Here is a 16,868-nt window from a genome sequence, read left to right as displayed (position 1 = left end):
ACGTACTTGAGGTGCTCTCCGGTGGGTGCAAAAAGTAGCACACCCGCACCGGCGCCTTGCAGCGAGAAGGCACCATGAAAGTACATCAGCCACTCTTTGCTTGCTTCCTTGACGGGGATGCTCGTTTCTGGAATTTCTTCATCTTGTGTTGGCGTCCATTCTCCTATGAATTTCTTCATCTTGAGTTGAAGTGCTCTCAAACTTGAGGCCAAAGCTTGACAGTTCCAGTGCCCACTCGACAATCCTGCCTCTTGCTTCTGGATTTTGCAGTATCCTCTTCAGCGGAAAACGAGTGACGACTGTGATCTCATGTGCTTGGAAGTAATGGCGCAGCTTTCTCGAGGCCATGAGAAGGCCGAAAAGCAATTTCTGCACACCAGAGTACCTTGACCTAGCCCCCTGCAGAAGCGAACTGACAAAGTTAACTGGGCGCTGCACCATTCTTTTCTGCATCTTCTCACGCGCCTGCGCAGATCCATCTTTGACGGGACCAGAGCTTGCCGGTGAAGTCCCCTGCTTGTCGCTGGATGCATCTGCCATGGTTGCTGGCTCATCATCCGCCTCCCTCTCCGCTACTAACGCAGCACTAACCACTTGATTGATTACCGCTATATATAGCAACAACTTCTCTTCTGGCTTAGGTGCAACAAGTGTTGGAGTGGAGGACAGGTATCTCTTTAAGTCCTGCAGTGCAGCCTCCGCATCCGGAGTCCATTTCATTGGACCTGCCTTCTTCAATATTTTGAAAAACGGCAGGGCGCGCTCAGCAGACCTAGAGATAAACCTGCTAAGAGCAGCTACGCAACTGGCAAGTCTTCGTACATCCTTGACGCGCTTTGGTGCTTCAATCTGCTCAATGGCCTTGATCTTGTCGGGATTGGCTTCAATTCCCCGCTGAGACACGAAGAACTCGAGAAGCTTGCCGGAGGGGACTCCAAACACACACTTCTCGGGGTTAAGCTTGAGGTTGATCATGCGCAGATTTGTAAAGGTTTTGTCTAAATCTTGAATCAGAGTCGCCTTGTCCTTGCTCTTGACCACTATGTCATCCATGTAGGCTTCCACATTTCTGTGTATTTGCGGCTCAAAAGCGTCATGGACTACCGTTGCAAATGTTGAACCAGCATTCTTTAAACCGAAAGGCATCCGTATGAAACAGTATGTGCCACATGGGGTGATGAATGCGGTCTTCTCCTCATCCTCTTCTGCCATGAAGATCTGATGGTATCCCGAGTATGCATCAAGAAATGAAAGCAAGTCACATCCGGCCGTGGAGTCAACAATCTGGTCGATGCGCGGCAAGGGAAATGGGTCTTTGGGACAAGCTTTATTGACATCGGTAAAGTCGATACAAAGCCTCCATTTCCCGTTTGCCTTGCGCATGACTACAGGGTTGGCCAACCACGTAGGATGGAGCACTCCTCTGACAAGGCCTGCTGCTTCCAATTTCTTGATTTCTTCTGCGATGAATTCTTGGCGCTCCACTGCCTGTTTGCTGACTTTCTGCTTGACGGGCCGCGCATGAGGACAGACGGCAAGATGGTGCTCGATTACTTTCCTGGGAACACCGTGGATGTCAAACGGTTGCCACGCAAATACGTCGACGTTCACCCGCAGGAAAGCAACGAGCGCGCTTTCCTATTTAGGGTCAAGAGTGGCACTGATGGTGAAGGTACCAGCAGTGCCATCCTCCTTGGCGGACACCTTCTTGGTATCTGGTGGAGCTGCCATTGTCTTCTTACACTTGCCGGTGGAGCTCGATGGTGCATCCTCGACGGTAGCGCAGCACTCCGAAGAGGTGCGCTTGCCGGAGTGGGCATCAGAACTCTTGCCGGACTTGGTCTTCTTCTTCGCCCCGGGAGCTTCAACGGCAAGTGACTGGTGATTTGTTGCGGCTTCTGCTTCCCGGTAGATCTTGTCGGCGCAGATAAGAGCATCCTTCTTGTCGCCAGGGACAGAGATGACACTTATCGGGCCTGGCATCTTCATCATGTTGTATGCATAGTGAGAGGCTGCCATGAATTTGGCGAGTGCTGGTCGGCCGAGTATCCCGTTGTAAGGCAATGGAAAGTCAGCGACGTCAAAAGTGACCCTCTCAGTCCTGAAGTTCAACTCGCTGCCAAATGTCACCGGCAACGTGATCTTTCCCTTCGGCTTGCTCCTTCCCGGATTGATTCCTTGGAATGTGCCGGTCTCTTCGAGCTCGTCATCAGGGATCTAGAGTTTCTGGAGTACCGCGAAGGAGATGAGGTTCAAGCCGGCCCCGCCGTCAACTAGCATCTTAGTGACCTTGAGGTTGTGGATAGTTGGTGAAACCAACATCGGCAAGCACCCGACCGCAGTTATGCGATCAGGGTGGTCCTCAATATCAAAGATGATAGGCGTGATGGACCATTTCAGAGACTTGCATGACTCGACGGGTGGTTCTGCCGCATTGACTTCCTGCACCCACTGCTTGAGCTGGCGGTGTGAAGTATGCAGAGAAGCACCGCCGTCAACGCACAGGACCTCTTTGGCTTTCTGGAACTCCTGCTCATCGGTCTCGTCATCATCCATATCTTCATCGTCGTCGTCATCTTCATCCTTGTCGCGGCCGCGGGGAGGTCTATCTCCTTGCCGCTGCTTGGCCTTGCCGCAGCGTCCTCCTCAGCCGGGGCGTTTCTTGCCGCCTCCTCCAGCACCTTCCTGGGCCTTCTCCTTGTCGCGTCGCTCGTATTCAGCCTTTTCCTGCTCGACAAGCTGCTCGACCTTCTTGCAGCTCTGGAGGTCATGGCCCTTGGTGCGGTGGATCTTGCAGTACTGCTTGTTGGTGCTGTCCTGCTTGTCGGCGACCGCCACAGCGTGGTAGGTGGTGCCTGCGGCAATCTCCTCGCGGGAGCTACCAGCTTTGGCTTTCTTGGCGCCACCTCCGTTGCCCGACTGCTCAACGACTAGCACATCTTTGCCTTTCTTCTTCCTGTTGTTCCGCCGCTGGTTTTTCTTTGCCGGGGCAGCCTCCTCACTATCAGATCCTCCTACTTCAGTATTCTCTCCGGGTAGTTTCCTCCCTTCCTCAGCACGTGCACACTTGTTGGCCAGGGCATATAGCTCACTGCCGTCTCTGATCTTGCACATCGCCATCTCCTCCTGCATCCTGCGGTTTCGCACGTTCTGATGGAACGCGCTGATTACCGCGGCAGGGTGGACATCTGGGATGTTGTGCTGTACGCGGCTGAATCTTTGAATGTACTTGCGCAGGGGCTCTCCTTCCTTCTGGGCGAGCAGATGAAGGTCGCTCTCTTGGCCATGAGGCTTGTGGACGCCTATAAAGGCGCCGACAAACTGATGGCATAGGTCTGCCCAGGAGGATATGGAGTTGTCCGGCAAGTGCATGAGCCAGGATCTGACATTGGGCTTGAGCACCAGCGGGAAGTAGTTGGCCAGGATCTTGTCGTCCCGCCCCCCGGCAGCTTGCACCACGATGGTGTAGATGCTGAGGAACTCCGATGGATGTGACTTGCCATCATACTTCTTTGCTACGTCTGGCTTGAAATTCTTCGTGCTGGGCCACTGGACTTGCCGCAGCTCACGAGTGAGCGCAGGGCAACCTACCGCGTACGGCAAGTCGCCTGGTTCCCCTGGTGCATGCATGTCGACAGAGGGCCCAGCGCGCTGGTCCGATTGACGCCGCGCTTCTCTTCGGCGCTCGATGCGAGTACGAGCGTCTTCTTGCTGTCGTTCGTGAAGAACTTGGCGCTGATCGCGACGAGCTCGTGGATCTAATGATGCGGTGGAGTCGCTGTCGAGGTGGATCCGGCGAGTCGGCGATCTTGGCCTTCGGGGTGGAGAGTGCATGGTGGTTGCACCCCCAGCGGTTTCGTCGCCATCGGCTCGTGCCTGGCAGTCCTGCCGCGGCAGCGATGTACTCGGCTGCCGCGGAGTGTCGCCGTTGGCGAAGCCGATGAGACTCTGAATGATGGCCCTCCATTCATCGATCTTGTATGCCGTTGGAGGGTAATCCAGGAGCAGTTGAGCTCGCGCCAAAGCTTCTGCTGGAGTGGTGGGCGGCAGTGGCGAACGACGCGAGGAGCGGGATATGCTCGGACTTCTAACTATGTTAGAAGGAGCAGTATCCCGTCCAGGCGACTGTGTCTTGCTCGTGCCAGCATGTTGGCGTGCATGCTGGTCTTGAGCACCCCGAGATCCACCAGCTCGATCTTGGTCCAACGAAAGTATGGCACTGCGAATACCATGACGTTGTCGGTCCTGCGCCTCCTGAGATGGGCGCGGTGCATGTACGGACGCCGAGGTCTGCGCAGCCTTGTCCTTGGACCTGGCAGCACTGTGAGCTCCCTCGTCGATGCCCGTTCTTCCGTCGGCGTCTACCCCACCACCCGTTTGCTCCGGTGGTGGTGGGATCGACGTGGACGGAACAGCTGCCGCCGAAGCCTTCTTCTTCGGTGTCATGTCGATGAAGAAGATGAAGATCTAGCTTATGTGAACGCCGGATCAGGTTCACACAACCTCGACGCCCCCTACCTGGCGCGCCAAAGATGTCGGGGAAACTGATCCACGAACACCTATGGGACCGGCGGACCGAGCCCCTTTCGGTTCGGCGGGGGGCAGAGATTGCACGAAGAGCGGATCGAGGCGAAGCACACGAGCAGTTTACCCAGCTTCGGAGCTCTCCGGAGAGATAACACTCCTACTGCTGCATGTCTGAGTATATTGAGTTCTTGCTCAGGAGCGCTGAGTGCTACAGTACACACTAGCTGCTAACGAGACCGAGCGTGATTGTTTTTCTGCCTTCGAACCCCCTTCTACGTTGCACATGGGCCTCCTTTTAGATGCTAAAGGGGTCTCCAGCAGGTGGCAACATAGACAAGGGTAAAATGGAAAAGGAATTGCGGTTGGTACAACTACCTGTACAGTGTATCATACCTAACCCTGACGGTAGGGGACAAAGGCATTAAATGCCCGTCTACGTCGCCCAAATAGTGCAAAAAGGGACCGTCAGGGACGCCACCGCTTGCCACGATGGCAATCTTGTCAGCGTCGCTTGCCACCGCGCACCACTGGCCGCACAGCCTCTTGCCACGCGCGCCTGGAAAGGTCCCAGGGCGACACGTTGGTGGATGTGCTGGAGCGCGGGTACAGAGTGGTAGTTTGCCGCGGCAAGCGCCTTGTCGCAGTCGTTGTCTTGTCGCGTCCGGAAGCTTGTCGCTCACCGGGCCTCGCCGGGACGCGTGGCACGTCGCGGCAAGTTCCTTGAGATGCCTTGGTTGGCCTTCCCGGCAAGCTCCTCTTGCCGGGGCCTTGTCTCCTTGGCTTGAATACTTTGTTCTTGAATGGCTCCAAAGGAACCACGAGGACCTTGGCGGTCACCCGGCAAGCCTTGCCGCAGGGTGCTGCAACTGCCCGTGCACAAGTTCGGGATACTAGGGTACCCCTACTCTAGTACACCGACACCGAGTCTTCCACCCTTTACCAAATATATAGATGCATTAATAATATAAGAGATATTGTGATATCCCAAACATAAATCCTGTCCACCATGGAGAAATCTTCAACTTCACCCGCATCTAGCAACGCTATAAGAGGGGCTGAGCAAAGCGGTAATATAGCCAAGCAACGGTTTGCATAGGAAAGGTGTCAAAGGTTAGAGGTTCATGGCAATTTGGGATGGCTTGATAAACAGGTGATAGGTAGCACAGCATATCGATAGAACGAGGCAACTAGCATAGCAATGATAGTAGTGAGATCCAGGGTAGCGGTCATCTTGCCTGAAATCCCGCAAGGAATAAGAACGAGTCCATGAAGAAGACGAACGGATGAAGCCGAACCAAGCGTAGACGAACGAATCCTCACGATCGCAACGAAACGGGAACTATCGATAAGAAGCACACAACATAGTAAACACACCACACATGAACAAGGCATGATGCACAAACAATCATGATGCAAGACAGGACTACATGAAGCTACTCATGGCAAGAGATGATGCAAACAAGAGCAACACATCAAGGCAAGTTTAAATGAGGCCGGGAACAACATATAACAATTCTGGTAAGTCCTCATATGCAAATTTTGAAGTTGGCCAGATCTGAATAAACCTTATGTTCAAGTTGTTAAACAGCAAGTTAAGATGCACCAAGATGATCTACACCAGATTCTAGTCAAGTTACATATAAAGTTCATTTAGTTCGGAGCTACAGCCTAGAAGATATGAGCAACACAAGTTAAACATGGCATTGATGCGAAATGCACCCAAACATCAAGAAAACACCTCAAAACAAGGATGCAACATGATAATATGAAACTACATGCAAAATCAAGCAAGATTCATATAGAGCACACTCAAAACGGAGCAACTGTTCCACACATACACTATACAAGTCATAACAACAATCTGTCCAAAATAGCAACTAGGCATATTGCAAGCATCAAAACAACAAGCTACAACATCTCAACATGAAAACAAAAGACATGGGCATGATGTACAGGTAAAGCATAACAAAACATGAACACTGAGCTATCTCCGGAAAACTACTAGAACATGCTCAAAGACACATGGCAAGATTGCTAATAATATCAGTTTCAGACCTTGAAGAAAATAACATCAGGATGCAATGTTTAGAGCTATCAAACAACATGTTACAGGAAGTTATAATAGCAAAACAAGACATGGCATGGTTCTACTCAAAGCATAGATCAAAAGTCCCTTACTGACCATAAGCCAAAATGGACCAGAAGATATGATGGCACCCATGTAAACATAGCAAGTTATAATACAGATTCAAACATGGCAGAAACTGAATTATGAAGGCATGTAGATGAGCTTGTACCACTCACTACAGAGAAATACATGGCATGGCAAGGCAACCAACAGTAAGAATACATGTTTGTGTAACCAACTAAGGCAAGAACAAGTCCATAGCATGCAAGGATCAACTACAACAACCTTGGCAAAATTGAATAACATGTAAACAATCTGCCAGGAAACATTTTGAAGCAAAAGTAGAGCACGAAAATGACATGCTAAACTACTCCATAATTGCAAACAGGGGCATGAATGGATAGACAATAACCATATGTTCAAAACATCCTTACTGAAGTATCTCAAAATATGCATGGATCTCTCTGTAGCATCAAGTTTACATGGCATCAAAATAACAGCAGAACAGGGACTAAAATTAGCAACATCACGATACCTAGTTTGCATGCTTGTGCTAGTCACCACATTGATCACAAAAATGCACGGAATACACCATTGTAAAGAAGACATAGCATAGATCAAAACACCTGTAGACATCAACCTCATAGGATGCACACATCAATCATGGCAAAAATGACAAAAGAGCATGTTCTGTTAACAGACAGCAGCCAACATTATGAAGCACTTTTGCAACGATGATTCAGGCATGAAGATGTGCTCAAATGAACATGATGCAATGGAATGAAATGATGTACTCGTCAAGACGAACAATTTGACATATTACCCGCACAAATCGGAGCTACGGATGCAGAGATACAATGCGATGAACATGGCAACATAATGTCAAAATAAATCAGGGACTTAATCATATTTCGAGGTCAACCTTTGCACGGACTTCGAGGCGAGGCGGATCTCGCCGGAAAACACGCCGGAGCTGGCGGGGTCGCCGGAGACGGGCGGGTCCAGGCCGGATCTCGCCGGATCCGGCCGGATCCCGGCGAGGGACGACGCGGGGCGCGGCACGGAGCTCCTCCGACGAGCTCCGCGGCCGGAGACGAGGCGGAGGCGGGCCACGGCGGGGCGGCGCGGAGGCAACGGCTGGGGAGGCGCGGCCGGGTGCAGAGGGGCGGCGGCGCGGGGCGGCAGGGCGGCGGTGCGGGCTTCGTCCGGTCCGGGACGGACATGTCCGGCGGCGGAGAGAGAGCGAGGCTAGGGTTTCGTCTGCGAATTTCGGGGGGAGGGGCTAATTTATAGGTAGAGGGAGCTAGGAGTGTCCAAATGAGGCACGGTTTTCACCCACACGATCGTGATCGAACGACGGAGAGCATGGAGGGGAGTTAGATGGGTTTTGGGCCACTTTGGAAGGGTGTTGGGCCGCAAAGATAAAGGGGGGGTTTCGGGCTACGCGGTTAACCGTTGGAGTAGCAAACGACCTCCAAATGGCACGAAACTTGACAGGCGGTCTACCGGTGCTATACCAAGGCCGCTTGGCAAGACTCGGGCCATTCCGACAAAGTTTAACACCCACTCACAACAGGAGACGAAAGGGGAACGCCTGAGGGCATATGAGTGCCGGATTGCAAAACGGACAACGGGGAAAATGCTCGGATGCATGAGACGAACACGTATGCAAAATGAGATGCTCATGATGACATGATAAAATTCAACATGCAAGAAAATGACATGGCAACGACGGCGAATAACTGGCAGACACCTGGCGCATCGAATCCGGGACGTTACAAGTATGCTGCATCGTTCAGCGTTCTAAAGCTTGCAAAGTCCATGAAGGGGAACTCTATAAGAAAAGTGCGACTGGAGTGCTCCAAAGGTGCATCTCCTAAGAGGAAGGATGGCAGCTCTTGGCTGAAATCCATGCCGGACTGGGCAGGCACCATGCCGCGGCTCGAGCACTAGTCAGCAATGCCTTCCGTACAGGTTTCTATTGGCCTACGGCCCGAGCAGACGCACAGGACCTTGTCCAACACTCCATCGGTTGCCAGCTCTTTGCCAATCAGAGTCATATGCCCCCTACCGACCTCCAAAAAATCCCCATAACTTGGCCCTTCGAGGTCTGGGGGCTGGATATGGTCGGACCCCTTAAAGGGGGAAGCCACAAGAAAAATACATATTGGTCATGGTAGACAAGTTCACCAAATGGATAGAAGCCAAACCAGTCAAAACGGCCGAATCCGAACCAGTAATAGACTTTATAACTGGGGTCGTACACCGATACGGTGTCCCCCACAGCATCATCACCGATAATGGCTCAAATTTCATAGCCGATGAAGTGAAAGCTTGGTGCGGCAAAATGGGCATTAAGCGCGACTACGCTTCCGTCTACCATCCTCAAACAAACGGCTAGGTCAAACGGGCAAACGGTCTTATCATGAGTGGCATCAAACCCAGACTAGTGCGATCCTTGACAGAGTCGGACACTCATTGGATCGAGGAGCTCGACTCCGTACTCTGGGGGCTGCGGACCATGCCGAATCGCACCACCAGATATACACCATTTTTCATGGTGTACGGCGCGGAAGTAGTACTATCCTGCGACATAATACATGATTCGCCATGCGTACGCATGTACGAAGTGAAGGAAGCCAAGTTAGATCGGCAGGATAACTTGGACGCCCTGGAGGAGGAGCGCGACATTGTGAAGGCCCATTCCGGATTCTATCAGCAACAGGCTCGACGATATCAGAGAGGATAAGTACGGGCCAAAACTTATAATGTTGGCGAGCTTGTTCTACGCTTACCAAAGAAGAAGAAGGACAAACTCAAACCCAAGTGGAAGGTCCCTTTGTCATCAAAAAGTTCTCACGGAGGAGCGTACCGCCTACGTAATGCGTCCGACAACAGACTCGAGCCAAATCCATGGAACGCGGCCAGACTCCGGAGATTCTACGCCTAGCGGCGAACACAATGTTCGTCTCCTTACTCCCTCCCTTTTGTTTATGCTCCATCCCGTTTCCTTTCTCGAATTTTTCTTCCTCTTCACACAACGTATTTAATATAGTGCGGGCTTCCGGATCACTCTGGCCGCACTATGTGTGTAAGCAATACCTGAGGGCTTCCTATACGGAAGCTAAAAATAACTACTCTAATGGCTCTTCGCCCATCACATATGCACTTCTTTTTCCATATGTGCCTTTTCTTCACCATAATATGCATCGATATGACTTAAGAAGTGGACAAGCTGGGTTTCCTGGCTCTTGTGGTTATGCCCTACGTTCCCGGTAATTCGGCTAGGGCATAAGGGGAGCACCTCTGTAATTGTTACTGCCGGTTCAGCCGGATGTGTACCTCAGACTGGGTGAAGCCGAAAGCTAGTTTCCATAAGAGAATATTCGGTCGGTGACCAAAAGATGTATTCGTTTTTTACAACGTAAATCCGCAGAAGTCTTGTAACCTGCGCCGTCGTGCGCAGTTCGGACATCTGCATTGCCGCATGCATTCCCAGGAAAAGGAACCCCTAACAGAACTATTCTCCCTGGAAGATGTTTCTTACTATCCATGTAATATAACATAACTAGTTGGGTACTTGTCTGTTCAAGCACTTATGACCCCTACGCCTGGTCTCCATGCATACCCTATTTTTGTATAACTGAGCGGGTATTCGGACACACCCCGGACAGTAGGATCCGGGGGCTGAAGCGAAAAGGTCTGCCATGACAAATGATTTTAATCCAGCTAGGGGCTACTTATGCCCATTAAATTACACATTCACTTGGACTGAGTATATTCATCCTCTATGCCATCCAACAGACTATCTAGCTTACAATCCTGTTGAGAATACTTAGCGGCTAACGCTACCTGGTCACATACCAGACTTACGGGAATTTCTTGCCCATCGGGCCCCGCCGGTCCTACTTTGGCCATATGGTTCGGGTCCAGCTTGGTGTAGCGCGTCTTCACCATTGCCCAACCTTCTCTTGCACCTTGTCGGCATGCTGATATCTTCCACAGCCGGAAGCGCCGCAGGGCTCCTTGAAGCAGGTCCACAAGCTCCCACATGCCATTCGGCAGGGGGCTTGATGGCCACAAGGCCTGAGCAACGTCGTGCATCACCCGCCGAGCTCGCTCGTGCAACTGTTAAAGATCTTGTAGTACATCACCTGTAGATGAGGGCATCTCCCCCTCAGGGCGACCCGTTAACATTCCTACAAGCAAAATTCTTTCAATACACTTCCTCGCCGAACTATCATACAATTCATCTAGGCACTCACCATAAATGCCGCGTCAAAGCCTTTTATTCTCCTTTACGGAGTCCGCTAGCTGGGCACGGACGTCTTTTAACTCTACGTCCAGCCGGACATTGGCATCTTGAAGATTGTTCTTCTCCTGCCAAACTTGCGTGAGAATGCGCTCGCCAGCCTTTAGCTGCCCTTTGAGATGCGAGTCGTCATCTCTTACGCCCCCCAGGTTCACCCCGGGGTTATCTGCAGAATTTTTTGTCAGATTCGTCATATCAGCCATTTATTAACTGGTGCATCTTAGTACAATTGAGACAAATGTTACCAGAGGGGGCCTTCTGGGATCCCTCTAACTTGGCAACCGCGTCCTTTAGCTGGGCCTTACATTCCTCCAGCTCCCGAGCCAATTGTTCGTTCTTATCTACAAGAACCTGTGCATAAATTGATCCTTCAAACAGTTGTTCCAACTATTTCAAGTCTCAGGGGCTACTGCTATACATACTTATAAAAATTTCTTACCCGTATATCTTTGGTATACTGGTTCGTCGCTTGGGCAAGCCCGCCTTGAGCAGCTCGGACGTATGTGTCTACCGAATTGAATGCATTAAAGGCCTCTTCAGAAAAGATGTTGTTCCGAAGCACGACCCTCCGACGCCGGTGGTTCATGGCGCTCTCCACTTCGGAGTTCGTGGCCGAAAACATATCCGCATCCTCTATCGGAGAACTATGCGGTACGGGCCCCGTGTCCACCTCCGCCCTCGAAGCCGGTTCTGGAACCCGGCTAGAGGAGGCGTGATTGGCAGGATCCTTGGATATAGTCCGGCTGCTCCTCTTCCTGCCAGACACAAAGGGCGCTGTCATATTTTGAATACTATAATCACAGGACAGGTTATTACTTTACCTCTACAGCGGTGTGTCGACCCTCCCTACCTTCCTCTTAAGCCTGCCCGATTCGGACGCCCGTGGTCGACGAGTCCCTAGGGGCTCGGCCCCGCGCTCCGACCGTCGTCTCTACAAACAGCACGGCGCCTCAAGGGTAAATCATAATACTTGAGGGGAGTGCTCTTCAGAGGATAGGGTTTTTAGCTCGGCTTACACGCGACACAGGGAGCAGTCCGGGATAGTCGGTCATAATGGCCACTGAGGCACCATCCCAGCTCGCTTGGTAAAATACCCCATTGAGAAGCTCCACAGTGATATCCGGATCTTCTTTGATTCCTGGATCTAGGGACCTTCCGGGGTCCTCTGGCTGCGGGGAGGGGCTGAAGATTCCTTCTACGGCCCTCCTCAGTTCCTGCTCGGAAACATCGATGTAGGTAATCTTAGCGGAAGAACGCTAAAGTAAGTAAAACAGGGAGAGGAATGATGACTTACCCACTCTGGGGGTTGTACATGGAGAACCCGTCCCGCGGTTTAATGCAAAGGATTCCTCCTCTTCGCCTTTGTATAAATCGGACAATATCCTTGCCAAAGAAGTGGCGGAGTCCGGACCCTTACAGCTGCAGCGGATGACGTCGTCTTCCCCGTTGAAGTGCCACATGGGCTTCCACCCGATATTGAAGCGGTTGCACTCCCCGCATTATGCATATTGTCATGACCTCGACTATCATCAGTCCAAATTTGGCATGTAACTTTATCCTGCTCATCAGGAAGTGTATTTACCTCGTATCCTCTTCTTGAGGGCCCCGGGGGCGCCAGCTTAGGCATGCCCTCAGCGGGGCGTTACTGAACTTGGGGAGACCTATCCGGACTGGATCCGGGACGGGAACATCATCAATGTAAAACCACTCTGAAGGCCAGTTTTCTGGTGCCTTCTTATGAGTGCCGGACAGGTATCCGGTCTCGGAAATGCGCCACACTTCGGCCCCACCCACTTGACATAGGTTTTCTCCCTGGGTGCGGGCGACAAGGCAGAACAGCTTCCTCCATAATCCAAAGTGAGGTTCACAGCCTAAAAACAGCTCGCAAAGGGCGACGTACTCCACTATATGCAGAATGGAGGCAGGGGTAAGGTTGTGAAACTGGAGGCTGTAGAACTCCAGGAGCCCGCAAAGAAACGGGTGGAGGGGAAACCCGACGCCCCTTAGCAGATGCGGGATGAGGCATATATGCTCCTCTGGAGATGGATTTGGAGATCCCTTTGCTTGTTCCCCTCCGTCATAAGTGGCTATTCCGGCTCGAACGGGGACCATGAACGCTGGTGGGAGAAACCCTTGGGTTTGTAACTCTATCACACGGCTATGAGGAACTGAACACTCTCCCCAATTCCCCGACTTGGAACAGGGAGAGCGAGCAGAAGAGCTGCGACGGCCGGCCATGTTGGAATGGTTTTTTGCGGAGCACTCTGTTGGATGCTAGCTCAAGGAGGAAGAGTGACATTTGGATCTGAGAATCCTCGACTCTTTGCCTTCACTCGACGCGTGGAGATGGTCACTATTGAGACACTGAAGTGAGGAGTACAACATTGATGGGATGCCGGACACTATACGTCATAACAGGTACTTTGGAGTATTCGGAGATGGAACCCACCTTGCAATGCCGAAGACAAGACTGCGCGCCGGACTCATCGTTATTAAAGCCTGGTTCAGGGGCTACTAAGGGAGTCCTGCATTAGGGGGTATCTGGACAGCCGGACTATATACATCGTCCGGACTATTGAAGCGTGAAGACACAAGACTCTAGACTTCAGCCCGTGTCCGGATAGGACTCTCCTTTGCGTGGAAGACAAGCTTGGCGATTCGGATATTATATTTCCTTCCTTGTAACTGACTCCAAGTAAACCCTAGCTCTCTCCGGTGTCTATTTAAACCGGAGAGGATGGTCCTTAGAAGGCCGATCACTATTACAATCATACCATCATAGGCTAGCTCCTAGGGTTTAGTCTCTACGATCTCGTGGTAGACCTACTCTTGTACTACTCACATCTTCAATACTAATCAAGCAGGAAGTAGGGTTTTACCTCCATCGAGAGGGCCCGAACCTGGGTAAACATTGTGTCCCTTGCTTCCTTTTACCATCAGCCTAAGATGCGCAGATCGGGACCCCCTACCCGAGATCCGCCGGTTTTGACACCGACATGCGTGGCCAGCCGGTATGAGCTTCTTGAGAAGTAGAATCAGGCAAAGCGGCCAACCTGAAGAAGGCGCTGGATTTGGCTAAGGAGACGCGCTCTAAAATTAGAGACGCGCAGGAGGAACTTCGACAATCTGGAGAAATCGCGGCTGGAAATCCCTATTTGTTGCGGATGAAATTCTTAGAACCGAAGTATGCTCCTTTGGATAAACTTTGGAGCGCTACCGATGAGTATGCGGACTTGTATAAAAGTGTGGCTGATGCGGACCAAGTTGTTCAAGGACCATAAAGATAACGAAATGGATAGGCTATTCTGGTCGCAATTTAGTGCTCCAGCGCGCTCATTACCATTGAGTGAGAAGATGTCCGCTATAGCCGAGCTCCATAGGTTGTCCGGTCTTTCAATGAGGTCTGTAGTAGACCAACTATGGCCGAAGGGACCGAAGCCGGACAGTTACTTTGGTTTGGCGCAACAATTATTTGGCGCCAGATCGCAAATCGATCCCGGGAAGAGGTCGGCGTGTATAGAGGGTGCGCGGATGGCTCTTGCCCGCGTTAAGACATATTGGGCAGATATGGATGCCACCAGCATTGCAACCCAAGGTCCGGCAGGGAGCCAAGACCCAACCGAGCACTATTTTGACCAGGTCCTAGAAGGTGCCCGTAGAATACAGGCTCAATGCTCGAAGAATGTCATGTTCGAGTGACAAATCGAGTAATTGTAAACAATTATGTGTTAAGTATAGAGGTTGTGTTTATACATTTGCCTGAAAGTATTGCAATACCTCTTGTGCGGCCGTTTATGTATTCATATAACTTGAAAGTTAGCAGTCGTTGGCTTTAGCCCCCACGCATATAATGCGGGCGTGTTCGAGAAATATATGCATAATCACACTTGATCCAACGTCTTGGTCCATTAAAAAGGTGATCGCACGTCGAACCATGGGAGTTTAATGCTGGGGCCACTAAGTAGGCCCTAGTACATCTGCATGCATCCGTATAGGGGTGCGTATGTACGTGACCGGGAAACAGTCCTTCGTTAATGCGGGGGAATCCTATCGATTCCAATTAGTCTTTGAGTGGTTGACCAGTCTCTCGCTGTATCATGACAGTCAGTTTTTGGCTTTCTCTACTGAGGTGCTTATCCGGAATAACCAGGGCACAATCGCAGTAGTTCTCCTTTGGCCGCCTTAGCCGATAGAACGGAACATAAGGCAGCAAACCCAGGAGCCGGGCAAACCCAACATTTGACCAAAGACATGATTCAGAGCTGATGCATATAAGGCCTAACTCGCGACGTCAAACACTTCCGAAGGTATTCAGACTTTATAACATATACTGGGCTGAGCAACGCCCTTGATTATGAACCCTATATTTCCAGGTACGTGCATTGATCTGCCGTGGAGAAATGCGTATAGGCCAGTATCCACTGTTGGTTTATTGAATACCCACGGGATGTCAAGCAATAAAAGACGGTAAAGAAGGTTTACACAGGGGCTTAATCTAAAGAGAAACCTTTGAGCGGGGCCCTACTGTACGTCTACGCCTTTGTCTCCGTTGTGCCGTATCCTAGAAGGGTGTCGCACGAATAGTGTCTTTGAAAATGAAAACTCATTAAAAAGAGTAAGCATGCGAAAAATTGGTTATTTTCGATGGATGTTGGAGATACGAGATATTTGCCTATTAATGAGGCAAGCCGAATTGTGGGCTTTACTACATGTTTGCAGCCCCTGGTATCATTTATGGGGATACATGTATAGCACCTAGCTCAGGTTTATCTGGGCTATTGTGAAGAATGGTGGACTGGACTCGTCTAACCATGTCCATGGTCTTGAAGACCGATCATGCTTCTGGTGGGAGAGGCCGCTTAATATCCGGCTATCAGATCCGCCGCATACTGCTCTGTGTTTCTGCTAACGGTTATGACGCCACGTGGACTGGGCATCTTAAGTTTAAGGTAGGCATAGTTCGGTATTGCGTTAAATCAAGCGAAGGCCATTCTTCCGAGTAATGCATGATAACCGCTCCCGAAGGGAGCGATGTTGAAGAGTAGTTCCTCGCTTCTGAAGTTGTCGGGACAACCGAATGTCACTTCTAATACAAGGGAGCCCCAGCTATGGGGCTCAACGCCTAGTATTACTCCGTTGAAGGTTGTTCTGCTTTGGCTTATTCTGGATGGGTCTATCCCCATCTTGCGGATGGTGTCTTGATATATCAGATTAAGACTACAGTCGCCATCCATTAGGACTCGGGTGAGGTGGTATCCATCAATTATTGGGTCGAGCACCAAGGAAGCCGATCCTCTATGCCAGATACTGAACGGGTGGTCCCTGTGATCAAAAGTGATCGGGCAGGCCGCCCAGGGGTTGAATTTTGGGGCGATGAACTCTGTGTGAGTTGTGTGGACCATGTTCACCGTTTTGACTTCTGGTGGGAATTTTTCCTGGCCCCCGTGTTCGGCTGGCGAGGCTCATCCTCGTCTTCACTTGGTGTTTCTGTTCCCTTGTGTTAAGCGTTTAACTTGTCGGCCTGCTTGAAGACCCACCACTCTCTGTGAGTATGGTTTGCAGGTTTTTCAGGGGTGTCATCGATTTGGCACGATCTGTCCAGGACTTTATTCAGGCCGGATGGTCCCTCTTTACTGCCCTTAAATGGTTTCTTTCCTTGACCGGGTCGAGAGCCCCTGAATCCTGCGTTGACCGCCGTGTTGTCCGGACTGTCGTCATTCCGATGCTTGTGCATAGTGCATCGTGGCTTCCCGTTGCCATCCTGATTTTCAGATGTGCCTGGGTTACTAGTGCCTCTACGGGCCAACCAGCTGTCTTCACCCTCACAAAAGCGGGTCATAAGGCTTGTTAAGGCTGCCATCGTCCTTGGCTTTTCTTGGCCGAGGTGTCTGGCGAGCCACT

The sequence above is a fragment of the Triticum dicoccoides genome, chromosome 6B, assembly GCF_002162155.2.
Source record: "Triticum dicoccoides isolate Atlit2015 ecotype Zavitan chromosome 6B, WEW_v2.0, whole genome shotgun sequence".
NCBI lineage: Eukaryota > Viridiplantae > Streptophyta > Magnoliopsida > Poales > Poaceae > Triticum > Triticum dicoccoides.
The sequence above is the reverse complement of the archived record's forward strand: the minus strand, read 5'-3'. Positions refer to the sequence as shown.